Source organism: Dermacentor andersoni, chromosome 8 (assembly GCF_023375885.2).
Source record: "Dermacentor andersoni chromosome 8, qqDerAnde1_hic_scaffold, whole genome shotgun sequence".
Lineage (NCBI taxonomy): Eukaryota > Metazoa > Arthropoda > Arachnida > Ixodida > Ixodidae > Dermacentor > Dermacentor andersoni.
This window is the reverse complement of record NC_092821.1, coordinates 54395742-54423040: the sequence shown is the minus strand read 5'-3', so window position 1 is coordinate 54423040 and position 27299 is coordinate 54395742. Positions and strand designations below refer to the sequence as shown.

The window sequence follows — 27299 nt, the reverse complement described above, 5'->3', positions numbered from 1 at the left end:
CACAATTGACAAATAAAAAATGAAAATTGGCTAGTCACATTTTTAACTGACCTTTTAGACATTTGTTGCAATTTACATACTTTAGGCATTAAGTTCACAAGGCACAACCACTTAGAACAAATTTTGGAACTAGCATTATTTTCCAGAAAAACGCAAATAAAGTCGATGTTAATGTGGCCATGATCCACTAACTTTTTAAAAAGAACGTCTTTTTAAATACTGGAAGACAATAATTACTTAGGCGCCATTGTATACTGCCGGAAATTTTGGGAACAGATAACTCTAATCAGAAACTGGCGCACGACAGGCCGCTCGAGGGGCTTTGCGTGTATTTTCGAGCTTCTTTCGCGCTAGGACAAACACTTTTATGTACCCTTTATTCAGCAACAGAAAGGTGTATTAGGAGTTTTTCATGTGGCTCTAGACATTTCTGATTGAAATATTTTCATCTAACTTGGAACCTTAGAAAAGTATAATTAATAATTAAAACTGATTATCTACTTAGGTGGAATGTAAAAAAAAATAATCTGAATATTTCCAAGTGACGGCGAAAATCATTACCTTGGTTTTGTCCAGCAGCGTGGTATTTTCATATTTTTAATCTTTTGTTCAATTAAGTCAAACACCCTGTACACTACGCAGCCTGCAAGACAGGCTAAGCAAGACGAAGTAACAACCGTAGAAGGAGCGCCGTCGGTAGCGATTTTTCTCCTAAGTCGTTGCTTTGGCGCTGGATACGATGTGGTAGCTCTGCAATGACATGACGTGCGATGATGTGCCAGCTGTCCTGTGGTAGAAAAGCGCCGACTTCTGGTTATTTCCTCAGTTAGAGTCTTCTGCGTGATATTCTTTGACATCATGTGCTGCCATTACAAACCGCTTATCGCACTCTTTGCAGATACTTTTAATGGTGAACACAGCAATCACGGCACCTTTTGTCGGATTGTGCATCTTGGCTGTGCTGTTTCCTTTTGTTCACTGCAAGGTACGTAAGCAACTCGAAATACATGTTTTTCCAACTTGTTTTGTATTTAGAACACTACGTCATGTTACTTGCATTGTGCAATTTCTTTACGCAGTTTACATGGCGTAGGTCAACTGGTCCCTATGTTACCAAAGCTGCTGGCACAACTTAATTCAGCCTGAGAAAGCGATAATTGCAAAGTTACAGAGGGCAGGTTGTTAACATTTGCTGCTTGACAGTACCATCTTCATTTCGTACTGTTTGTTACAGTACTTACAAGGCTCAGAACAACGATCGCTGAAGTGCTATAAAATAATGCACGTGCGTACGGGAGGCCGCAAAACACTAGCCCCAATTTTTGGTCTTTTCTTTATTACCGAAAACAGACAACCATGACCGCACTGCAGAATAAAACGGTATTTCTGCGCGGCCAACGAATGTTTAGTATCATTCTATATCCTTTTTATGGCAGCATTATTCTCCCGCCACGGAATCATAAATGTCGCCCAGGTATATGGCACAGAAGTTTGATCTGGAGGAACGTAAGCGTGTTACTTATAGTAAGACATGGCTTGACTGCTGCAAGCTGCTGTGCAGGGCGTCGCTGCTGAAGTTTACATGATAATAAAATAAATATGGATTATACTATTATCAGTGTTCCAAATTTTCGGCAGCAGGCCAGCTCAACCACGATGGCAAATTTTTACGCACAAATTGCCATTTGGTCGTTTTTAACGCCATATGCCATGCAGAATTAGTTTTTGGGTGCTTTACTCGTAGCGTATGAAATGCGAAAAGTGCCGCGTAATTAGGCACCCGCACGTCGCAACATCAGTTGCGCCATAAATGATCTGGCGTAACTGACTCGGCTCATTGCCTGACTCGATAGCATCATGCTAAATTGTGCATGCATTTTCATCGCGAAATTTATTTCGGCAAGCATCGGACAATGTTTACGTTTTCGTGACGTTGCTGCAGCCCCGCGCATGAACTGGCGCCTGCAATTCCGCAAGGCTTGTGCATAATATAGCACATGAACAAAACATATTGCACCAGAATGAAATTTTCTCATGTACCTTCCGTCAACATGAACATTGCATGACAATGAAGGTTGCATTGGGGGAGAATAAAAACAAATGTGCGCACTGAATTTAAATAGCCTCGATCTACCCGCTTCACCGGAACTTGCCTTGCAACAGATTCGAGGATGTGCGTTCGGTATGCACGTTTTTTTCTGTAATTCGTATTTTCTTTTTTCTATTTTTTAAAGCATGTGTGGACATTCTTGAAATCATGAAAACACTGTATGAAATTCTACTTATGAGCAGTGTGCACATCACATAACAGTTAGCTGCCTCATGCGCACTCGCACATAACACTTTGCTCGAAGTGTCATAAGCTGATACGACAAAGCATGTGTTCTTTTGAATTCATAATCAATTAGACAACCTTCGTGCGGACAGTCTTTCCCTTCTCTGGAAATATCTTAAAGCCGTCTTGGAAGTGCTTGCTGGTAAACAGGCTGTGTTCATTGTAATGCGTTGATTTGTGTGATCCTCCCATTAGCATGAACCCGAACACAAGCAAAAGTCTAGGATAAGCTGAACAAAGGCCGAACGTTTATTTCATACCACGCGGAGCTAATAGACTCACCGAAGCGCTCAACGCGAATTGCTGCGCAGATGCTCGCATTAGGCCACACTTGCGCAGCGACCGGCACCACATGCGATTAGACGCAGAGAAGCTGCGCGGCAGCTACGAAGGCTATTGAGCAGTGTATTGGAGATAGGCGCGCGTGTGTGGCCTTTGTGCGAGCAGGGTTCTAGCACCTTCAACACTGCCAATAAGTCCGCACCTGAAGCCACGCCAGCCTCAAAAGCCTGACTGCGCGCACCGGTGCTTGGCGCACGGTAAATGCTATCTTATTTTTAGCGTTTGGAAGATCGGTGCTGCGTAGGCTGGAAGGATCCGCAGGTGCGAAAAAAAAAAAGAAAATAAGAAGACGGCCGATCTAACGTGTATAACTGATGAATGGAGCTTTTTTTCTCGTTTACTGCTTGTGTTCACGGAAATTTCAGAGCGCCTCCATTTTAACAGAAATATCAACCCTGCGCGCATTTCGTCCATTTTATCCCCGCACGCTGCTTCTCTCGCAACTCCACTTCTCTACAGTGGAGTTCCTCACTTTTGTTTCCACTTGTTCAGCTTGTAAATTCGGGAACACACACGGTCACATACCCATTGTGGCGAATAAACCACGATTTGGCACATACCTATTGGCACATGCCGATTTTCCCAATAGATTACCTATTCGGCAAACGAACAGAGAACAAACACCACTCAGCCACCTGCCCCCACAAGGGGTGTGACAGGGTGAAAAGGGAATGAAGCGTTTTTATAAAAATTTTAATCTTAATAATAGCCATGCGATAAAGTAAGCTGCACAGATAGTGAAGCTGATAACCAACTATATTCTTCAGCAAAACGAAAGCAATCAAACGTTTTGTCTTGGGGGGGGGGGGGGAGAAGAGGGGAGAATAAAGGTTTATTCTGCATGATTCGCATAGCAAAAACAGGTAGGAAGGGGTTGGAGAAAATAGTGTACAAACCAGTGCTTAAAATCGCGCCAACTTCACTCAATTTTTTTAAACTGTTCGCATTCTTTGGATACTTCACGGACTTTTGGGGGCTAACTATCCATTCTTCTATTTATGTTTATATATAACACCTTCCTGACAGCCTGGGTTGCTGCGTATTGCGTGGTCTAAGGGGTAAAACATTGGACTGGCTCTGCTGAGGGATCAAGGTTCGAAACCAACTCTCGGACCAACTAGAGTCATTGAGTACGGGCAATGTGTGCGTACATGCAACTTTTCAACGCACTTGTTTCCCGCCAACATGGCTCAATGTTGATGTGGGACGTGTAATGCACCGCCCTTTAATGAATCTCTTTAACGCCGAATAGGGCTACTCGGTATGTGCCAAACGGCCTGTGCTGGTCTACAGTGAGCTTTTTTGACGCCAGCTTGGATCACTGGGTATGTGCCCGTAGGTTTATACCGCTCTACAATGAGAATGAAGATCCTTTAAGTTTCTGCGATGCTGAGCGGAATGAAACTCACGCCACGCGGGTTCCTCAAAGACAACCCCAACCTTTAGTAAGCTGGGTCTCAAATGCTCTGGGTATGTGCCGATTTTCAATGAACGCCTTTTCTGCCAACGTTTTGTTTCAGCGAGCTGCACCATCATTGCACTGGGTAGGTCTTCAATGAACCTCTCACCAACTTGGCTCACACTGTATTTGTCACTTGGTGCGCGGCAATCGAGGGAACGATTCTCGGCATGGGCCACAGTTCTCGTCTCAGGGACCACGTGCGGACTTCTCAGTAGCGCTGCTGGATGGCCCAGCGTGTTTACAAAAGGCGCGAACTAGAATACCGGCTGCCGCTTGGCGCGTTTCTCAGCGTTCGCCAACCACCGCGACTCCATGCAACTCGGAAGCGTTACGAAAGCTTCGCGGCGCCGCTGCTTAGTGGCTACCAATACTCTCGATGAAGTACGAAAGAGGAGTACCGCTGCAATGCACGTCTCATGCATATCTCGTTTCAACAGCAGCAATGCGTTGTGTCGCTATGTTGGTGCAATTCTAAACGCAATACAGCCGAGTCATCGTGAGATGGGTGCTGCCGAGCTTTCCTTTCCATTTACATGTTCAGGTGTGTTTATCGCTCTGATTTTTAGTCGTATTGTATTGACATTCAAGAGAGAATATTACTATACACTGCCATTATGGTGAGTCACGTCTCTTACAACTGATATGTGATAAAACCTGCAGAATTGCATACACATGCAGTGAGAGTTCTTAAGGGGAATCTACTATAAAACATTGAGAAATGTGGCGAGGGCTCGCAAGAAAGGATATGTATCTTCTGGCTTGATTTTCAGAGGCAGTTTCAGGGCTATTGAAACTATAAATAATATCCTATATTTTAATTATGAAAATGCAGGGCGCCGGCGTGGCGACGCTCTTGATGGTTGTCTACCAACTGTGGCACATGGCTGAAGCTATCAAAGGAGGAACAAGAGCTGCAAGGCTTCCAGTGTCTCTTAAATATTGTGCTGGGAACCAAACTAGCACATTTACAGCAGTTAACATTACCTCGACAGTACCAAAGACCGAGTAAGTCAGCTAGAACCAGAACTTTCGGTTGTGTATACAACAAAGTATATGCAGCAGTTTCTTTTTTTTTCTTAGAAAAAGAAACATTTCTTTTTTCTTTGCCGGCTAGGTACATTATTCGGTTGGAAGTGAACAAGCACTACGGCTAGTCATGGAACAAGTTGTATACGAAGACGGAGCGGCATTGTGGAAGTTGGCCACAATGCCGCTCCGTCTGCTTGAATGAATTTAGAAATAACTTTGCAGTGAATACGCAAAAATTGCCAACAGCCAGTCAACGTTGTTTCTGAATGGATGAGCTTAAAATGCGCTCGTTTCGAACGGTCCTTAGGGTATGACCTTGTACTCTCCTTGTGTGGCAAAATATGACGAAGCTTTGTAAATTCAATAGCCTATTGTAGTTAAGGTGGGGTGAAAGAAGTCACTACTGTACGAATACTATTCGTTCTACTGGAATAGCAAGCCCACCATAGGACAGAAGTGATATATGTTCATGTTCATGTGGACTTCATGTTCTCTCAGACATATCAGGGCGATTTAGCTCGGGACCTTCCAAAAACATGCCTGCAGATATACAGACTTTCTTCACCGGCAACCACTGAACCATAGATTGATGTTACGATAACTTATTGCGCGCACCGAATGGGGCATCTTTTCTTTTACGTACATCATGCACTTTTTGCCGCAACAACAGCTGTAAATGAAATATTTAAGAAAAGAAGCACCGATATTATAAAACTATATTTGTCATACAACTCAAGATAACAATCTTGTGACTCGTATGTATTTGAACATCTAGAACGGACATAATTTATTTATGAGATCCCTCTATGAAACACTGCGATGATTTCTCAGTTTATGGGTTATTGAAAAACGAACTTATTTGGCCATTAGATACAAATAATGTGCCATCATTTCTCTCTCTATGAGATGAAACAGGTAAAGGTAGAGAATTGGGGAACAGTAGTGCAGATTTTTCGGCTAGTTGGTTCTTTGCATCAATTGAATTCATAGCGCTGGATTGACAGGGACATGAAAGAGGAGAGGACGTGCGCTAACTATCAACTTAATTTTATTTCAGACAAGCATGGTATTAATATCGGCTCACACGAGTGAAAATCATCGTACGCGCAACCCAGCATTTTCCAGATAGGTCATTTCGTTTCTGCTCAGAGAGATCAACGGGGCGCTGACGCAATTTGCACCTTCTTTTTCAATGAAGCTTGCTTCTACAATCTCCCTTGTATCTTTGTCTGCATTTCTAAACACAACTATAGAATCATTAAACAGTGGTTTACAGCCGCAATCATCACAATGCACGCAGACACGTCCATCTCGATAACAATTCCATTTTTGTTTGTGTTCTCTTAGCCTGTCATTGAGCCATCTGCCAGTCTGCCCTATGTATACTTTACCGCACGTGAAAGGGAAGCGATATACGACACCTCGCGCGCACTGCACAAACGTAGCCCGATGGTTCTATGCCTAGCCTTGGCGCGTCTTTCTCAGTGGATCGGTGGCCTTAAATGCTTGATAGCTTTTGTGGAGCTGAAAATACCAGGCCCACTTCCAAATTTCGGGCCACTTTCTTTAAACCATGTGATATACCATGCATGTACGGTACGACCACTTTCTTTCTCCTTTCGTTGCTACGCTGTCGCTTCCCACCCGGTTCCGCTAGCTTTCTCAGCGCATTTTCCGCCACTGATAAAAGTACGTGGATAGGGTAGCCTGCTTCCAGTAGCCGCTCTTGTTGTCTCAAAAAACTTTCAGTTAACCGGTGGGGCATGATTTGCGGAGCGCATTCCCAAAAGAAAGGTTTGCGATTGCTCGCTTCACCAACTTTGAATGTGACGAGGCATGCGGAAGCAACATTTTTGTTTCCGTAGGGTGATATTCCCAACAGCAATGATGACGGCCAAATTTAATTTCATATCTAAAAACTGGATAGCATTATTGTTAGGTAGCTCACGTGTAATAACCAGAGAGAGAGAGAAAGGAAAGACAGGGAGGTTAAACAGAGATTATCTCCGGTTGGCTACCCTGTACTGGGGGAGGGGAAAGGGGATGCAATAGGTGAGAAAGAAAGAAGGATAAAAAGAAAGGAAAAGAAACCCTAAGCACACACACGCACGTACAAACGAACTATTTCTGTGGGCACTGTCACGCAGCCCGCAAAGGCATTCCTAGTGTTACGCAGTGTCACCGCACAGTCCTACGCCACACAGTGTACTGTCACAATTTGTCAGAAAGTCCCGTGTCTTTCAAGTATCGCAGCAGTGCTTTCATAGCGGATATGCGCTGATGTTGGCGTAGGCCAGGTTCCAAGGATCTTGTTTTCTGTCCTTGGGCGCTTTTCCAGTTTGTCTAAGGTGGCTGAGAGGACAGTTCTTTGTGGGTTAAAACGAGAGCACTGACAAAGAAGATGCTCGATCGTTTCTTTGCACCCACAGAAGTCACACAGTGGGCTGTTGGCCATTCCGATAAGGAAAGAGTAGGCATTTGAAAATGCTACTCCAAGCCATAGACGGAAAAGAAGGGTGCAGTCACGTCGTGGAAGCTCGGATGGAATACGGAGCTGTAAATTAGGGTTCAGGACATGGAGGGCGTGCACTTGTGAAATCGGATGAATTCCATTGGGCTAATGTTATGTCACGCGCAAATGCGGAAAGTTTTTTCGCTGCGTCGGCTATCGAAAGAGGAATGGCAACGCAGTTGACGCCGTCATGGACAGATCGGGCAGCTGCGTCTGCTCGATCATTGCCATGTATGCCACAGCGACTAGGCAACCACTGATATATTATATCGTGTCCTTCGCCAACTAGTCGACGGTGGACTTCTCTGATCTCTGCGACGAGCTGCTCATGTGATCCATGGCGCAGTGCAGAGAGTACACTCTGTAGGGCTGCCTTGGAAACACAGAAGATTGACCATGCGTGGGATGGTTCCTCCTTAATGAAATGAAGAGCCGCACGCAAGGCTACCAGTTAAGCAGCTGTCGTTGATGATACATGTGACGTCTTTAGCTGTATCTTGACGGATCTTCTTGGTATCAGCACAGCGGCAGCTGCGCTTGTAGATGTGACTGAACCATCGATGTAAACGTGTACGTGGCCACTGTGCACCTCATGTAAAAGGTCTAATGTGGACTGCTTAAGGGCAAACGACGGCATGTTGGCTCTCTTCATGATTCCTGGGTTGGTGGGGTGTATGTGAGGTCTGTGCAGGCACCAAAAAGGCTGCAGGCATGTAGTTCGATGGCAACGAGGTACGATTGGCATCAATTAAACGACTGAAAGTTGTGTGTGGCCTTTCTAAGGATAGAGCGGCAAGATGGTGAGAAGGTAATCGGGCAACGTGCCGAATACGCGCCCTGAGAGCGTCGGTTGCCAAGTACGTGGATATTGGATGATCTCGAGCTATGACAACCATTGCCGCTGTAGACGCACACCTCGGAAGACCGAGACACGTCCTTAGGGCTTGAGCTTGTAGTCCCTGGAGTGCACGCAGGTTTGTTTTGCAGGTGTTCCCAAGCACAGGGAGGCTGTATCTTGCGAAACCGAGGAACAAGGATGTATTATTGTCAACAATCTCTTCTTCAGGTATGAAACATGCAGGCTCCATGATAGGTCGCGGTCAATAATTACCCCTAAAAAACGGTGTTTCCGTGCATTTGCTACTGCTTGCCCATTGACCTTTACACTGTAACGCTTCATTTTCTTCCGAGTGAATGTAAGAAGGCAGCATTTCTCTGAAGACAGCTCTAAGTTCTCTTTCCGCAAGTACAGAGATGTTAGCGTAGCTGCCTTTTGTAGCCGTGCTCGTACCTGCAGTCGTGTTACGGCAGGCGCCCAAATGCAGATATCGTCGGCATATATTGATACCTGAACTGTGTTGGGCAAGCATCAGACTAGGCCAACGATCACTAGGTTGAATAGCGTCGGGCTCAACACTCCGCCTTCCGGTACTCCACAGCACGTTTGGTGTTGAGTAGTGGCGCCATCCTCGGTCATCACGAAGAAATGCCTGTCGGTCAAATAACTTCACAGCCAATGAAAAGTGCGGCCACTGATTCCGGCTTCAATCAGAGCATTTATAATGACATAATGGGCTATATTATCATAAGCGCCTTTTATGTCTAGGAATAATGCAACAGTGAGTCGTTTCCGGCGTTTTTGATGCTGAACAAACGTAACCAAATCGATGACATTGTCTATGGATGAGCGCCCACGCCGGAAGCCAGACATAGCATCTCGGTACACGTTGTAATTTTCCAGGTACTACTCCAGGTGCGTCAAAATCCCTCGTTCCATTATTTTCGCTATGCAGCTGGCCAGAGCGATGGGGCGGTACGATGACAAGTTTAACGGTGATTTACAAGGTTTGACAAGTGGAACCAAGCGGCTGCATTTGCATTTACGTGGAACCAAACCGTTGCGCCAAGACTCGTTGTAATGGTTTAGTAGCACGAGTCGTGCTTTCTGCCCAAGATTGGCGAACGCCGCATAGGTAACCCCTTCCGGGCCAGGTGACGAAGAGCGCCTGCAAGTCGCCAGTGCCGCTTCAAACTCCTCCAGCGAAAAAATTACATCCGTGCGGGAATCCCGTGGCACAGGAGTAGCAAATGGTGTAATTGCGCGTTGGAACTGCAAGCTGGAAACTCTTGAGCAAAATTATTCAGCAATGTCAATTTCGCTGCGACCTTGGTGCAAAGCGAGGGATTTGAAAGGAACACGCTGTTGTGGTGATACGCGACGCCCACGCACCGTTCTCCATATCTGAGATAATCGCTGACGTGGATCCAATGACTCACAGAAACGTTTCTATCTTTGAGATTGTAGTGCATCGATGCGACTTTGAATCTACTTTTGCATCTGCCTTGCCTCTCGGAGATCATGGATGGATTTAGTTCTCCTGTATCTTCTTTCAGCCCGCCGGCGAATTGCTCGTAGTCGCTGCAGTTCTGCTTCAAATTCTTCATATTTCGGGAAAGGCTGGAAACTACTCGTAGCCTCTTGCATGGCTTTCCTATTTTTTCCTATTCCTATTTCCTTAGGAATAACCAGATTGTCAAGGCATCCATTGAACACGGCAGCCATGTCATTCGCTGTTTCAGTGTTATTCGAATTGAAATCATACATTACGAGATAGTCGTCCACGTATTTAACGGTTTTTAAGATCTTTAGCGTCGCGAGTTTTTCTTGTAGACGTCTGTCGTGATGGGCGAGAAACAAGTCGCTCAAAACAGGGGCCAGCCATGACCCGATACACACTCCTTCCTCCTGAAGATAGATGATCCCGTCACATTCAACACAGGTGGACTTCAGATAAACGCTAGAAGCTCTAGGAACCCGCTCGATGAAATTCCTACCTCGGTTTCGAATGCAATTACGCTATAGTTATCTATACAGTAAGGACCTTCATTTAAAAGTCATGTTTTCTGTAAAGGCTCACAAATTTGTTGGCCATTTCGAGTTATTGTTTCCGAAAGAGGTAGATGGCAGAATACGCTGACTAGTTTTCTGCAACATAAGGATATCTTGTTTTGTATTTACGACCCTTTCATGGTGAGAAGCTCAAATGAGGCAGTACACCGCCTTAGGAAAAATCAAGACAAAGGCATATCAGCCTGCTTCATCCATATTAAGGATTTGTACTACTGCAGCCCTCAAGCAGCCCTAATGCGATGTATTGAAGACTGCATAGATAACTGTGGCGTAATTGCATTCCGAACTGAGGCAGGAATTTCATCCAGTGGTTTCCTAGAGTTTCTAGCGTTTATCTACGGTCAACCTATGTTGAATGTGACGGGATCATCCATCTTCAGGAGGTAGGAGTGTGTATCGGGTTATGCCTGGCCCCTGTTTTGAGCGACTTGTTTCTCGCCCATCACGACAGACGTCTACAAGAAAAACTCGCAACGCTAAAGATTTTAAAATTCTTTAGATACGTGGACGACTATCTCGTAATGTATGATTTCAATTCGAATAACACTGAAACAGTGAATGACATGGCTGCCGTGTTCAATGAATGTCTTGAGAATCTGGTTATTACACATGAGCTACCTAACAATAATGCTATCTAGTTTTTAGATATAAAACTAAATTTGACCGCCCATCATTGCTGTTGGGAATATCACCCTACGGAAACAAAAGTACTCCTTCCGCATGCCTCGTCACATTCAACGTTGGTGAAGCGAGCAATCGCAAACCTTTGTTTTGGGAATTCGCTCCGCAAATCGTGCCAACAAGAGCGGCTACTGGAAGCAGGCTACCCTATCCACGTACTTTTATCAGTGGCGGAAAATGCGCTGAAAAAGCTAGCGGAACAGGGTGGTAAGCGAGAGCGTAGCTTGGAAAGGAGAAAGAAAGTGGTTGTACCGTACATGCATGGTATATCACATGGTTTAAAGAAAGTGGTAGGAAATATGGAAGCGGACGTCGTATTTTCAGCTGCAGGAAGGCTATCAAGCGTATGTAAGGCCACCGATCCACTGAGAAAGACGCGCCGAGGCTGCGCATAGAACCGTCGGGCTCCGTTTGTGCAGTGCGTGCAAGGTGTCGTACATCGCTTCCCTTTCACGTGCGGTAAAGTATACATAGGGCAGATTGGCAGATGCCTCAATGACAGGATAAGAGAACACAAACAAAAGTGGATTTGCTATCGAGATGGACGTGTCTGCGTGCATTGTGATGACTGCGGCTGTAAACCACTGTTTAATGATTCTATAGTTGTGTTTAGAAATGCCGACAAAGATACAAGGGAGATTGTAGAAGCAAGCTTCATTGAAAAAGAAGGTGCAAATTGCGTCAGCGCCCCGTTGATCTCTCTGAGCAGAAACGAAATGACCTATCTGGAAAATGCTGGGTTGCACGTACGATGATTTTCACTAGTGTGAGCCGATATAAATACCGTGCTTTTCTGAAATAAAATTAAGTTGATAGTTAGCGCGCGTCCTGTCGTCTTCATGTCCCTGTCAATCCAGCGCAATGACTTCAATTCATGGGGTACAGTGTTGCATGAAAGTTGTGCCTTTGCGATTTATCCTTTCTTACATATCTCAAAAAATTCCGGTAAATATTCAGGCCTATTCAATGCTCTTGCAAAAACTGAATTGAATAATTCTTGTTTGTTTTTATTGAATGAACACTATGCTAAATCAAAAGGGTATGTTCTCTAAACAAAGCGCTTATGCGCCTACAACAGACATTGATGTACATATGCCGCTTGCCTAGAGCTTAATTATCGTCCTAATGGTGTTCAATATTGCATTTGCCAAGCCGCAGCAATAGCTGAAAACATTGTTGAGATAGTTGAGAAAGGCCAGCGTTCTTATTCGGAATTTTGGTTCTGTATTTGTCCAGGAGCGAAGAAACGTTCTTCATCTTTCGCCTGTCATACTTCTGGAGCAGCTTCTTCGCTTTCATAGGAACCATTGTCATTGCAGTATTTATAAGTGCGGTTACAGGTAAAAATAGTTTCATATTTTCCTTTTTTCTTTTTTTTTTGCGGTGGGGAGCGTCCTTTAGCTTCAACTTTTTGGTTGACGGAGTGTTACACGGTCCGCGAAACTATGGTTCAATGATGTGATCTGTAGTACGTTCTCGCTAATACTGTGGGAGTGAAAATGGGATATCCATAATGGAACACCTGCATACCGACAATAGGGTGCAGTTGAACAAGGGCCATATTTTCAAGTCAGCAACTTGCAACTTTATTCAGCATAGGAATCCATGTGAGGCTATAATGGCTGTCAATACCTCGTTACTTACTTGTACATCGGTGATATTTATAGCTGCTAAACGACTCGTCACGGAGTGGCGACAATGTTACTTTCTTAATAAACAGATATGATGTTGTTGTTTCTAAGTTTGCGACTGAATTATTAACTTGTCGTTGTAATGATAGCTGGTAAAAATGTTTTATTGTTCTTGTACTAGTATGTACGTTTTGCATTTGGTTCTAAAATGCGGTTCTAGCGCTAACGATATATATACAACAGACAAAGAAGCCATCGATAAGATCACTGGAAAATAGAAGTTTTAGATGTGACACTGACTTAACGTAAATAAAGTTAAATTGGTGACAATGTTAATAAGTGTAGTGGTGCCGATGGCAGCCTAACCCACCTCTTTATCGCGCGTTTGATAGTGTATCGATTCAGCTACTACGGTAGCTCTCTCTCTGTCCGTCTTCTATGGTATCTACATATGCACTAAACTGACAAATATATGACTCTTGAAGACGTTATGAAACACCAAGACAGTGGTGTTGATTACAGAGCAAGCGGCAGTGACCGATGTAATAGCTCGCATTATGAGAAAGAAATATAGCTGGGAAGGCGGTCTAACGCGCACAGTGAATTGCCATTGGTATGTCAGAATTACAGAATGGGTGCCAAGAGAAGGGGATGGTAATCAGCGACGTCAGAGAAATAAGTGGTGTCAACCAATCATTCAGATGAATGAAACAGTAGTGACACAGAGGAAAACGTGCAAAATGAGCTCCCGGGTTTACAAATCACAGGCGGCACCTTCTATAGTACTGTAGTGGAGAAAATACTACAGCAATAATAGCCCCTGAAATGGAGATGCCACGCGTTCGAGGACATCTTAAAAAGTGCAGATAACTGTCTATGAAAATTATCATCAAACACACATATATAACGGAGTTATTGGATCACAGTGGTTAAATGTAGAATAAAAACATTTTATTCGCTTATGACCGATGTGACTCGTTTCGCCTCACCGCCGGGCAAACTTGAAGCCAGCGAGAATGCAGCTTGATAAGGAAGCTCGCTTGGAGTGAGACGCAAGCTGTGACGTCACTCATGGGCATCTAATAAAAGCGTTACATTTGCGCTCTTCTGCTTTTCTGTTTCATTTTTTTCTACGTGAAATGTTCGGAATTCATTAGGCAAAATATTTTGCAGGGTAGAGTTTTTTGCGATTCCGCAAGTGCTTATCAGCCTCTTTGGATGGTACGCTTCCACCGCAAGGCTCGTGTGGTATGAAGCAAATTAGGCTAATTCGCATAAACATTTTAGTTATTGATACATCGAATCATTTTCAAATGTAATGCTAAGTGGTAAAGGAAATCAAGCTTATATCATTTATTTATCTTATCTTATCTATTCTTATGCAATTCAGAACGCATGTTACAAAACAAGCGGTAGAGGTGGGATCTCCACAGAAAATAATAAGGTCCTAAAATTTCATTCAGCTTAAAATTTATATAGTGACCTCGGCACCTTTTACATTCTGTCCATGAGAAATAATGAGACAAAAATACAGTGAAACAATCACATGATATAAACAAAAGTATATTAAACACGAGCTCGGAGGAATCCAAAGAATATTGAAGACGGTTTGTCAAGACAAAAAGAATGCGGAAACTCCACTGGTCGCCACTGTATCTGATGTGGGAACTGCTAATGTATCGTCAGCACACCCCCAAATTTCGGATGGCCCATCCCTGAATTTAAGCTGGCCCGCCCCAAAACTTCATGTTGGCGATCTCCAAATTTAAGTTGGCCCACCCCCAACAAAATATTCGCCCAGCCCCAAACTTCAAGTTCATCCACCTCCAAATGTTAGCTGGCCCACCCCTACTTTATGCGACCCCTTGCATTTTCTTAGCAGCGCTGTACATTTCCATATGTATTATCTTTCTTATCGTTTTTTTTCTTTTGTTTGAATTGTTGCTTATGTAGTCGAGATGAAACAACGCACGCAGCAATGGAACACTGGGCGGAACGTCAGACCGCAGATCGCGAGTAGTTGACGCCGCCTGAGACTGTATTGGCTGTGCTTGTTGTGCGGTTCTTCAGCCTGCCGTCCAAAGTTAGTAAACCCCCTTTCAAAGTGATGAGGGGCGGGGTATTCAAACCTGTAACTCTTAAGTAGGACGCTACCAAATGTCCTGACAAGGCCTGACGAAACCAACGAGCAGGCCGTCGCCCAATCCCCGCAGGTTTTAGTAACCGGCGCGCTGCGTCAGCGCGACCCTCCTTTCTTTAGTGGAACAGATGACTATGATGAGGAAGATTGGTTGACGACATTCCAAAAGGTGAGCGTCCACAATAAGTGGGACGACCCGTCGAAACTACAGAATGTCTCGTTTCATCTCAATGACGTCGCAAGCCTGGGGTACCACAACCACGAGTCCGGCTTCGATACACGAAGTGCGTCCAAGAAACGCTTCGCAGACGCGTTCGACCGCCCCGCCGTGCGCAAACTCCACACAGAACAACGCCTCTGCGGACGCGCGGAGCAGCAGGGCGAAAATTTTGCTACCTACATAGGAGACGTGATTGACTTGCGTAAGCGTCTGAATCCTCCCATGACCGAGCAAGAGAAGATTAAGCAGGTATTGGCTACGAGGCCTTTCAAATGTTGCTGGTCCAGGACCCCGCACTGTCGTGGAGCTTGCAACCTTGCGCCAGAGATTTGAGGAGCTACGTAAACAACGCGTCTCAGTTCGGCGGCCAACCGCAACAGACGATTCCCTTGCAGCCTTAACCATAGGTGGTAACCGCAGTACGTTACTGTGGCAAATCAACGTATATGTGCGTGAGGAAGTGGCACGGCAGCTCTCGTGTTTGTCGTATCAGCCGACTCCAGAAGTGTCTGCGCACAACCTAGCGCCACCTATCGCAAAAGTTATTCAGGAGCAGATCTCCGAGGTGCTGCCGCCCGCCTCTCAGCCGATGCCTACCTGTCGCCGCACTACTCACTTACGCAGCTGCCGCTGCACAGCCACTGCGTCGACTGCCAGCGCTGGCCCCTCAACGTCTCCGACAGCCACCGGCACCATTCCCTGGTGCACAGTAGTACATCTTAAATACGCGGCGCACTGCTAAGAACCGACCCATATGCTACACCTTTACAATTGCAGGTCACGTTGCATCCTTCTTTCGTCGGCACTTCGCGGCAGCTCCGCATGCACTACGCTACCACGATTGTTTCTTCCGGCCCCAGTACTACACTCTACACTCTTTTGCGACAAAACGATAATCGCCATCTGTCTTGTCCGTATTTCCTTTCTTTAACGCGGCGAGCCCGGTACTTCCCAGTAACGAACGGCATGCGCGTTGTCAGCGTGACAATGTACTCGCGACAGGAAAGTAGCGAGTGCGGCGTTTGCAAGAAAGGAAACGCAAGCAAGGCTGATGACCATTATCGTGGTGTGGAACAGATATACCCCAAAGGGTGTAACTTTGCCTAACAGTGTCAGAAACGTGTACACGCCCTTTGAGTCGTATCTTGCTGCACAACGATAATCGTCATCAGTCTTGCCCGCATTTCCATTCTTTAACGCTGCGAGCCCGGTACTTCCCAGTCACGAACGGCATGCGCGTTATCAGTGTGACGCAACATTCTCGACAGGAAAGTGGCGGGCGTGGTGTTTTCAAGAAAGGAAATCCAAGCAAGGCAGATGACGATTATCGTTGTGTGGCAGATTTATACTCGAAAGGGTGTAAACTTATTTTACAGTGTACACGCCAAAGGACGCGCCACCTGATGTGTACGCCCGAGAGGCTCAGCCTGACTCCGCCTTTCATTGCTTCCTTTCCCGTCGCTCACCCTCACCACGACGCCCTTCTTTGTCATCTATGCACCTCCGATCCAGTGCTGAGACGAAAAACTGACTGCCACAGCTTCGGAGGCACGAGCTGCGTCGTCGGCGACCTGTGTAAGTCCTCGCTTGTGCCTCGCCGATATTGTTGAAGTTTTTGTTGAAGGTGTTCGAACTCTTTGGCTCGTCGACACCGGTGCCACTATATCCGTAATTAGTCAGAAACATTGCCGCTCTCTTCGTAAAGCGACAACCCGACCTACAGCGTTTTCTCTCCGCACTGCAAGCGCACAGCTAATTAATCCGGTTGCAGACTGCACGGGTAAAGTCGTCATTGGAGGCACACTGTACAACATTGATTTTATTGTGTTGACTCCGCGTTCACATGATGTGATCCTTGGGTGGGCCTTCTCGCGCCATCACGCCATTATAGACTGCGCTCACACTCAGGTGGAACTGTCTTGTGTTTGGCGATGCACCTTCGGCCCATGTGACCATACGTAGTGTTGACAAGCTTGTCGTGGCAGGTGACACTATAGCACCCACCCCCCCCCCCCCAACTCAGTGCCGTCGTTTTTCCTCTTTACTGTGTTGCCCTTTCTGAAACTACAGTTCTGTTCACGCCGTCTACCGTATTCAGTCGCTGCCACCATGCGTCACTGCTAATTGCCGTTCTAGAACTTCACCAGGATACCTCATGCCCTCTCACTTTACGCCGTAATGACACGCTTGGCCACGTTCAGTCAGTCGTCTATGACATTATTCTTCCTATTGATTCCTTCGAGCCAAGTCCGAAGCCTGAGCTGAACGCGTTGACACCGCATCTGGCATCCGCTGACGTGTCGTCGGACGTATTTCTCCCTTCTATTAACAGCAACCTCACTCCGGATCAACGTGCGCAGCATTTTACCCTTCTCAACGAGTTGAGAAGTTCGGTTGACTTCCATCAAGCATCATTAGATCGAACAAGCACTGTTCTCAGGACGGACACCGGAATCAATACCCCTTTGTAACAGCGTCCCTACCGTGCATCACCGGAAGAGCGTCGTGTAATTACGGAGCAAGTTAACGACATGCTTCAGCGTAGAGTCATCAAGCCTTCCTGTAGTCCTTGTTCATCCCCCGTTGTGCTGGTAAAGAAAAAAGACGGGTCAATGAGGTTCTGTGTGGATTACCGGCGTCTCAACAAAATTACTAGAAAAGATGGTCACCCTCTTTCCTCCATAGACTACGCCCTAGATCGTGTAAAAGGCGCCAAATTGTGTTTATTCGACCTGCGTTCGGGTTATTGGCAAGTCCCGATGGACGAGTGTGACGGTCCAAAGACGGCGTTCGTCACCCGGATGGTCCGTGCGAACTCACAGTCATGTCATTGGACTTTGCAATGGGCCTGCAACATTCGAGCCAATGATGGACAGCATCTTACGTGGTCTAAAATGGCAGATATGTCTGTGTTATCTAAATGACGTCGTCATGTCTCGCCCGCCCCCGCCCCCCTCCGATTTCGCGACGCACCTCGCCCATCTGCGCACGATTTTCCAGTGCCTTAGCAACGCAGGGCTTCAACTCAACCTCAAGAAGTGCCACTTCGGGGCTCGCCAGCTCACCATAATAGATCATGTAGTCTCAAAACATGGGATTCTTCCTGACCCAGACAAACTTCGGGCCGTCGCGGAGTTTCCTAAGCCGAACAGCCTAAAGGAACTGCGCAGCTTTATGGGCTTATGCTCGTATTTTCTTCGCTTTGTCTAGAAGTTTGCCTCCATCATAGTACCACTTACGAAGCTCCTTGCTAGCCCTTGTAATTTCCAATTGGACTCAAGTCTGCCGACGATGCCTTCACTATATAACGGCATCGGCTTACCTCACCACCATTAGGTGCCATTACGACCTGACTGCACCACACGGACGCACGGACGCCAGCGGCGTCGGTCTTGGTGCAGTACTCGCGCAACGCAAACCCGGATTCTCTGAGTATATTGGCGCTTATGCTAGCCGTGCCCTCACCAAGGTGGAACCCAACTGATCGGTAACTGAGAAACAGTGTCTCGTGATTGTGTGGGCAACAAAGTTTCGTCCCTACTTATACGGGTACACTTTCGAAGGGGGGGGCTCACCACCACGCACGGTGTTTGTCGTCATCCCTGAAGGATCCTTCTGGTCGCCTTGGACCTTGGGCTCTTCGCCTGCAAGAATTTGACATTCGCGTGGGGCACCGACCGGGGCGATAGCACTCTATCGCAGGTGCGCTCTCCAGATCTCCCGTGAAAGCGACTGCACAACCGCATTCAACTGGTGCCTTTGCCTTGGCTGCTCTTACCGCCACCGACATGCCTTCTGAAGGGCCAAGACCCCTGAATCACGTCCTTCCTAAATGTTCCTTCCGCTCCGTCAACGTCTGCAAACCCACGTGCACATGGCCGCCAAGCCACGCATTTTGCTATACGGGACGAACTATAATATTGTCGCAACTATCAAACGGGTGGTCGTAATTGGCTGCTCGTCATCCCTAGCCACATGCTGTCCGATGCCTGCGCATACGTTCATGCTGACACTCAACATGCTCAGGCTGGTGCGTTGAAGACACATGAGCGGCTCCGACAACGCTATCACTGGCGCGGCATGTACACATATGTCCGCAAATACATTGGGTCTTGCCAATTGTGTCAACGACGGAAACCTTTTGCCCATTCGCCTGGTCTCCTGTAGCCTTTACGGTGTCCTGCACGCCCCTTCGATCGTGTCGGAATCAATCTTTATGGCCGCCATCTGTGTTCTGTCGCCGGTAACAGATGTGTCATCGTCGCCGTCGACCACCTAACGCGGTAAGCGGAAACAGCTGCGCTTCCTTCGGCTGGTGCTCGTGAGGTTACGAACTTCATCTTACTTCATTTCGTCCAGCATCATGGCGCAGCACGCGAAATACTCCGCGACAGAAGGCGTGTGTTTTTATCAAATTTTCTTGAGGAGCTCCTTTGTTCGTACCGTACAGTTCACCGCACATCTGCAGCCTACCAACCGCAGACCAACGGACTAACGGAGCGCCTTAACAGCACGCTGGGAGATATACTGTCCATGTACATTACTTCTGACCACTCTAACTGGAATGTCGTTCTCCCCTTCATCAATTACGCGAATAATACCGCGACACAATCGGCAACCACATTTTCCCCGTTATTTATATTATGTGGCTGCGAAAAATGCATGCACCACACTCGCCACCATTTTGCCATATCGTCCGACGTCTCGGAATACAGCCCAGTTTCTGAAATGGCTCAATATGCTCAAAACTGTCGGCAGCTGACGAGCTCCTTTACTTCGGACAACCAAGCCCTTCAAATAGATCGCCATGGCCGCAATCTGACTGAACAAGCTTTCGCCGTCGGCTCCCTTGTTTGGCTCCGCACACCGTTTCATTCCCCTGGCCTGATTCGTAAGTTTGCCCCCAAGTACCGCAGCCCGTATCGCGTCGTCGAGCGCCTATCTACTATCACCTATGTTATTGAGCTGATCAACCCATCCTCCGACAAGCGTCATCTTGGCCGCCAGGTGGTCCACGTGAGCTGCCTGAAGGCATATCATGACCCCCTTATTTTCACGTCGCCTTGAGTCGCCAGGATGGCTTTCCGTCGCCGCCGCTGTAATGTTGTGGGGATCAAGCAACGCACGCAGCAATGGGTTACTTTCTGGGCGGCGGGCGCTAGCGCAGATCGCGAACTGCCTTTCCTGTGCCCGTCGTGCGGTCCATCCGCCTGCTGTCCAACGTTATGAAACCCCTTCTCAGTTATCGCTTATAAAATTACCAGTGATATACATTTACATTATTATAACGATTAAATGTCTTAATTTTATATATTACGCATTGTTGTGACGATACAAGGCATTACCCCTTTCGCACGACGCGTCTGGGATACCGCCAAGGAATGCTAACGCATTCATAACTGGAAGTAGTAGTCTACAAAACCATTATCTGCAATATACAGAAAGCAGACATTCAGCAGCACTTTGAGTGCACCTGGTGTGGCAGCTCACTTAGTTCGTGTATAAACAAGCTGCAGATCAGGATGCCACGAGAAATTCGGTGGTACTATCACGTTCATCATCATCATCATCAGCCTGGTTACGCCCACTGCAGGGCAAATTCCTCTCCCATACTTCTCCAACAACCCCGGTCATGTTCTAATTATGGCCATGTCGTCCCTGCAAACTTCTTAATCTCATCCGCCCACCCAACTTTCTGCCGCCCCCTCCTACGCTTCCCTTCCCTTGGAATCCAGTCCGTAACCCTTATTGACCATTGGTTATCTTCCCTCCTCATTACATGTCCTGCTCATGCCCATTTCTTTTTCTTGATTTCAACTAAGAAGTCATTAACTCGCGTTTGTTCCCTCACCCAACTTGCTCTTTTCTTATCCCTTAACGTTACACCCATCATTTTTCTTTCCATAGCTCGTTGCGTCGTCCTCAATTTAAGTATAACCCGTTTCGTAAACCTTCAGGTTTCTGCCCCGTAGGTCAGTACTGGTAAGACACAGCTATTATACACTTTTCTCTTGAGGGATAATGGCAACCTGCTGTTCATGATGTGAGAATGCCTGCCAAATGCACCCCGGCCCATTCTTATTCTTCTGATTATTTCCGTCTCGTGATCCCGATCCGCCGTCGCTACCTGCCCTAAGTAGATGTATTCCGTTACCACTTCCAGTGCCTCGCTACCTATTGTAAATTGCTCTTCTCTTCCGAGACTGTTAAACATTATTTTAGTTTTCTGCAGATTAATTTTTAGACCCACTCTTCTGCTTTGCCTCTCCAGGTCAGTGAGCATGCATTGCAATTGTTCCCCTGAGTTACTAAGCAAAGCAATATCATCAGCGAATCGCAAGTTATTAAAGTATTCTCAATTAACTTTTATCCCCAATTCTTCCCAATCCAGGTCTCTGAAGTAGCATCGGAGAGATCGTATCTCCCTGCCTGACGCCTTTCTTTATTGGGATTTTTTTGCTTTCTTCATGGAGGACTACGGTGGCTGTGGAGCCGCTATATATATCCTTCAGTATTTTTTCATACGGCTCGTCTACACCTTGATTCCATAATGCCTCCATGACTGCTGAGGTTTCGACAGAATCAAACACTTTCTCGTAATCAATGAAAGCTATATATAAGGGTTGGTTATATTCCGCACATTTCTCTATCACCTAATTGATAGTGTGAACATGGTCTATTCTTGTGTAGCCTTTACGGAATCCTGCGTGGTCCTTTGCTTGACGGAAGTCTAAGGTGTTCCTGATTCTATTTGCAATAACCTTAGCAAATACTTTGTAGGCAACGGACAGTAAGCTGATCGGTCCATAATTTTCAAGTCTTTGGCGTCCCCTTTCTTATGGATTAGGATTATGTTAGCGTTTTTCCAAGAATCCGGAAACGCTCGAAGTCATGAGGCCTTGCGTATATAGGGTCGCCAGTTTCTCTAGAACAATCTGCCCACCATCCTTCAACAATTCTGCTCTTACCTGATCCTCCCCAGCTGCCTTCCCCCTTTGCATAACTCCCAAAGCTTTCTTTACTTCTTCCAGCGTTACCTGCGGGATTTCGAATTCCTCTAAACTATTCTCTCTTACATTATCGTCGTGGGTGCCACTGGTACTCTATAAATCTCTATAGAACTCCTCAACCACTTGAACTATTGTATCCATATTAGTAATGATATTGCCGGCTTTGTCTCTTAACGCATACATCTGATTCTTACCAATTCCTAATTTCTTCTTCACTGCTTTTAGGCTTCTCCGTTCCTTAGAGCATGTTCAATTCTATCTATATTATACTTCCTTATGTCAGCTGTCTTACGCTTGTTGATTAACTTCGATAGTTCTGCCAGTTTTATTCTTGCTGTAGGATTAGAGGCTTTCATACATTGGCGTTCCTTGATCAGATCTTTCGTCTCATGAGATAGCTTACTGGTATCCTGTCTAACGGAGTTACCACTGACTTCTATTGCGCACTCCTTAATGATGCCCACAAGACTGTCGTTCATTGCTTCAACACTAAGGTCGTCTTCCTGAGTTAAAGCCGAATACCTGTTCTGTAGCTTGATCTGGAATTCCTCTATCACATTCAATGGAGGCAAAAAAAAAAATATTCACCGATGATTACGATATTCCCTGTTGCGAAATTTGAGCTCAGCTCTATACGTGAATGAAGTATCCGTGGGAATATTTCGTATTATGGTTATGCAGGGACACGGTTTAAATGAGAAAGAGAACGGTGCGAGTAGCGTAGTTAGGGCGGACAGTCCGTCTCGCGCGACATAAAGGGAGCGACGTGTGGCACGAATGCCTCGCTAATCGGCATATCACGAAAGACAGCGTCTAGGTGGCGCGTCACGCAGCCTCCCCCTCCCCCCCACTGCGCTCCGCGTTCGATCTTTCATGTTTTCGCTGTGTCCGTTTGCTCAGTTTCGACAATGACGTCAACGCTCAACGCAGGAACGGGTGCCCATGAGCTGCGCTCTAAAGCGCACGCGTGGCGAAAATTTCTCAGTGAAGAATAACGTTCGGGGAACTGAACCGTGGGAAACATGACGATGAACAAAAGCGGTTGCGGCGCTTTTGGTGGATATATATATATAGTACACACACATTTTTTCTTCGATTGCGCTACAGGCGAAATTCAGAAAAGAGAGGAGAAAAGGCTATGCAATGATGCCTTAGTGCGACTATGGGAGAAGATCAGGGGTTATGCGTCGAAAAAGGAACCTCACGTGAGTAAACAATATCCATGTCAGCATCCTTCCAGTCACCTGCACTAACGTCAGCGCTTTCTAATTTACAGACTACGAAATGCAGCTACGAGGAACATTCCGTATCTAAACCGGAAGGCGAAAGCCTCGTCATGCATGAAAGGCCCGCTCACGTAGCGAAAAAATTGCCTCGAAGCTCGCCGAAAAAAAGATCACTTGCTGTATAGAAAGCCAAATAAATTTTCGTTCACCAACGAGAATAGATATTTGTATCGTCACCTACAAAGTGTCGTTTTGTTTACAGGCCGCCAAATCACTTTTCAGAACAAAAATACAATTTCCCTCAGATTATAGGCACTTAGGCCTATAATCTTAAATTGGAGACTGGTTTTTCAAACAAGGCCATGCGGACACGAAGATCAAAGGATGAGGTATACCTGAGATGACATTTTAATGTCATTATAACAGAAGTGTAGTGCACAATTAGAAAGCTGAGTGAACGCTTATCCCAGTTGAAAAACACAACAGAAAATTTCAGTCTGTCGTACTTTCGGACATTCTGTTGGCTGACGTCTATAGTGTGGCTACCTGTAGTCTGACATTCTGTTGTTCTTGATCAATGTTTAATTAAAAAGTGAACAGAGTGCTCTTTAGGACTATAATAAAGTGAGCAGTAAAAGAATTAGAGCTTCTGAGCCGGGGATTTCAACTTACGACTTAACGCTTCTGAACCATGTATCTCACCACGGTAACTGGCCTAATTATTTTCTTTGTTACATGGGAGCAGAATCTTCAGCAAACGAGGAAACTCGAAGCACTACAATAACTTAAGGTTGTTGAAACACGCTCAAAAGTCAGCTAAGAACGTGCAAGCGTCCAATAAAGGCGTCTAGTGCGGCGCTGTTCCTTGTGCGGCGTACACACTGCGAATGTAGGCAACAGATTTCTGAAAAAACGGCCGAGTGCGTCGCGGTGGTTCAGCGTGCCTGTGATACATTCCGCTACGCCATAGGCAATGCAGGCGAAGTACCATGAACCTTTCATAGGGTGGATCACAGGGATCTTTAAAAGGTTAGAAAAGCATTGTGTATGTTGTGCAGCACGCTGGACGTAAACTCCCACATTTCGACCATGACGGTAGTAAGAATTTCTGTCTGCGCTGCTCTTTAGATTAGTACTTTGAGAGTAAAAGTGCCCTTTCACTCCGCCACATCAACTGGCGCCAGTCTAGAAGAGCAAAAGTGTTGTTACCATTACAAGTGTTCCGTGACGTGATAGAATATCGATTTTACTTTAAGGTATCCATATCAGTCAACAAATCAAGAAATAAACAACGGTGAACGGGGACGCTGTAATGTTTTGTTGCAGCTAATTACGACAGCTGACTCCCGGGCTCTTTAGATTTTCGGGAGCACGTACGGTTTTGTGTTCAGTGCAAAATACCTACGTAAACATTCGTGAATAAGTGCTCATTTAGACAGCACATCGGTTTCCCACGGCAGCGCGCACGTCAGAATAGGTAGCGCCTGAGTCTAGATTTAACCAATCAAGAGACATTTTCATAGAAACTTTGTGGAACAATCCAAACCTTCTTTTCCACTTGGCGAATGCTTGTGTAAAATTTCTGGGAAAGTAACTAATGCGTCGGAGTACTCTGTAGAAAATTTTACACACTGGGAAAGTGTTTGGAAGCGTCATTCAAATCCATGGATAACAGACAGCTTTTTTATTGTAAGCTCAAAATAAAACGACTGAGAAAAAAAGCTAAAACCGGAGCAGAGAATTTTACTCAACTTAGGAATCATTTATTGAATAACATTAATCAAGCCAAAGTTAACCTTTTCAGTAAGGGCTTTGAAATGTTTAATAAAAGCGACGCTCCCAAATTCTGGCGATTTCTTGACCAAACTAGTACAGAATTATCGAAAATAAAGGTTGGTGCCCGCACAGTGACGGACCCTTTTACCATAGCGGAATATGTTAATCACTACTTTCAAAGTGTCATTCCGGAGCTGGATGAAACTAAGCATTGCGCACCCACGTGTTATTGTCCACACGGAATATATAAAAAAGAGAGACGCCTGCTGGTTACTCACTGTCGCCCAGTTTTTATCACTAGTCAGTGCTGTAAGCTTTGGGAACATGTTATTGTAAGTTACCTGAAGAAATTCCTTGTTGAACATAGGATACTCCCCGTTTACGAGCGCGGTTTTAGAAAAGGTCGATTTATAGTCACTCAGTTAGTCTCCACAGTTCACGAATTTTTTAGTGCTCTTGGCATCTCTGGTGAGGTAGATGTTATGTTCTTTGATTTTTGTAAGGCCCTTGACAAGGCGCCTCATGGTAAATTATTGCTGAAGTTGCAATGCATTGATCTACCATCCAACATCGTAGGATGGATTGCTGCATACCTTAAAGACAGAGAAAAATTTCTTCAAGTGCAAGATTATTCATCCAGCATGCTATGAGTTACCTCCAGAGTTCCGCAGGGAAGTATACTGCGACCGTCGTTGTTCTTAATTTACATAAATGATTTATTATATATGTTACCAGATGATGTTTCAATCTGGTTATTTGCGGATGAATGTGTTTTTTTTTTAAAGAAGATCTTGCGCACGGATGACTATAACTGTCTACCGGCAGCTCTCCAGGCAATTGATGATTGGTGTGCAGAGTGGAGCATAAGGATAGACAGTGAAAAAAACTTGTATGCGTCACACATAAAAAAAACGTCACAGCGTATTCACGTATCATCTTGGCACGAGTGCGATTTGCGTAGTTGACAAATATAAGTACTTGGGAGGTGCCTTTACTAAAATCTATGATGGTCCACGCATATCACAGACATTTGTACTTATCTTTTTCAAAAGTTATGTTTTCTTAAAAGAAAGCGTAAAAAGGTCCCTCTGAATACAAAGCTTTTAGCATATAATGCATGTATAAGATCCAAGTTGGAGTATGCGTCGCTACTGTGGGATCGCTACAGAAAGAAGGACTCTGAAAAATTGGAACGCACTCATAGGAAATCGGTTAGATTTATATACGGTAAATATGAAAGACTAGATTGTCTTCATTATGCAAAAAAGAAGCGATGCGCGCAGACAGGACACAAGAGTACAGAAGTGGACAACACGAACGCCGACTATCAACTGAAGGGAGCACTGAGACGAAAAAAGAAAGAAGACACAAAACTCATCTGCGCATGCTCAGGAATGGTAACACCACGTGTCAGTCGGGTACACGTGCCGGTCTACGTGAGAGATAACTGTTAAGGCACTTAATCTCTTCCTTATGTAAAGTAATCGAAGGCTGACTCACGCACGCACTTCCACCATTATAGATATGCCATGCCTCTACCATAAAACGCGTATCTTCATTCTTATGCCTGTACAATATCGCGCATTCATCTAACTCTGGCTTGCAGTTACAATCTCGGCAATGTAGCGAAAGATTAGAAGGCGATCCACCGGTTAACGACCTTTTATGTTCCATTAGTCTCTGATTGATACACCGTCCCGTTTGCCCTACGTAGAACTGGCCACAGCTAAGGGGAATTTTTTAAACCACACCCATACGACAGTCAGTAAAACTGTTGTTCTTATTGTGCTTCACTGCACAAATATCTGCTCGTTTTTTGCCTTTTACCCGCTCCTTTTTGTTCTGTACGGCAGCGCATATCTTACCTAGCTTATTGGGAGCAGTGAAAGCAACATTAACATGATATCTACTAGCCACTTTTTTAAGCCTGTGCGACACTGAACGAATATACGGAATAGCCACTACTCTTTTTTTGCTATTACTGCTTTCTGTAATCACGTCCATCCCTCTAGAAACCGACTTCT

The 27299-nt window shown here is 45.6% G+C and overlaps 1 long non-coding RNA gene across 1 annotated transcript; it reads left to right on the top strand.

Moving 5' to 3' along the window:
• The first annotated feature begins 658 nt into the window (after positions 1-658).
• LOC129380145 (uncharacterized) lies at positions 659-13132 on the top strand. The gene is made up of 3 exons (XR_011889826.1): positions 659-985; positions 4972-5144; positions 12509-13132. It is a non-coding gene; the product is annotated as an uncharacterized lncRNA (long non-coding RNA).
• Positions 13133-27299: the final 14167 nt, after the last annotated feature.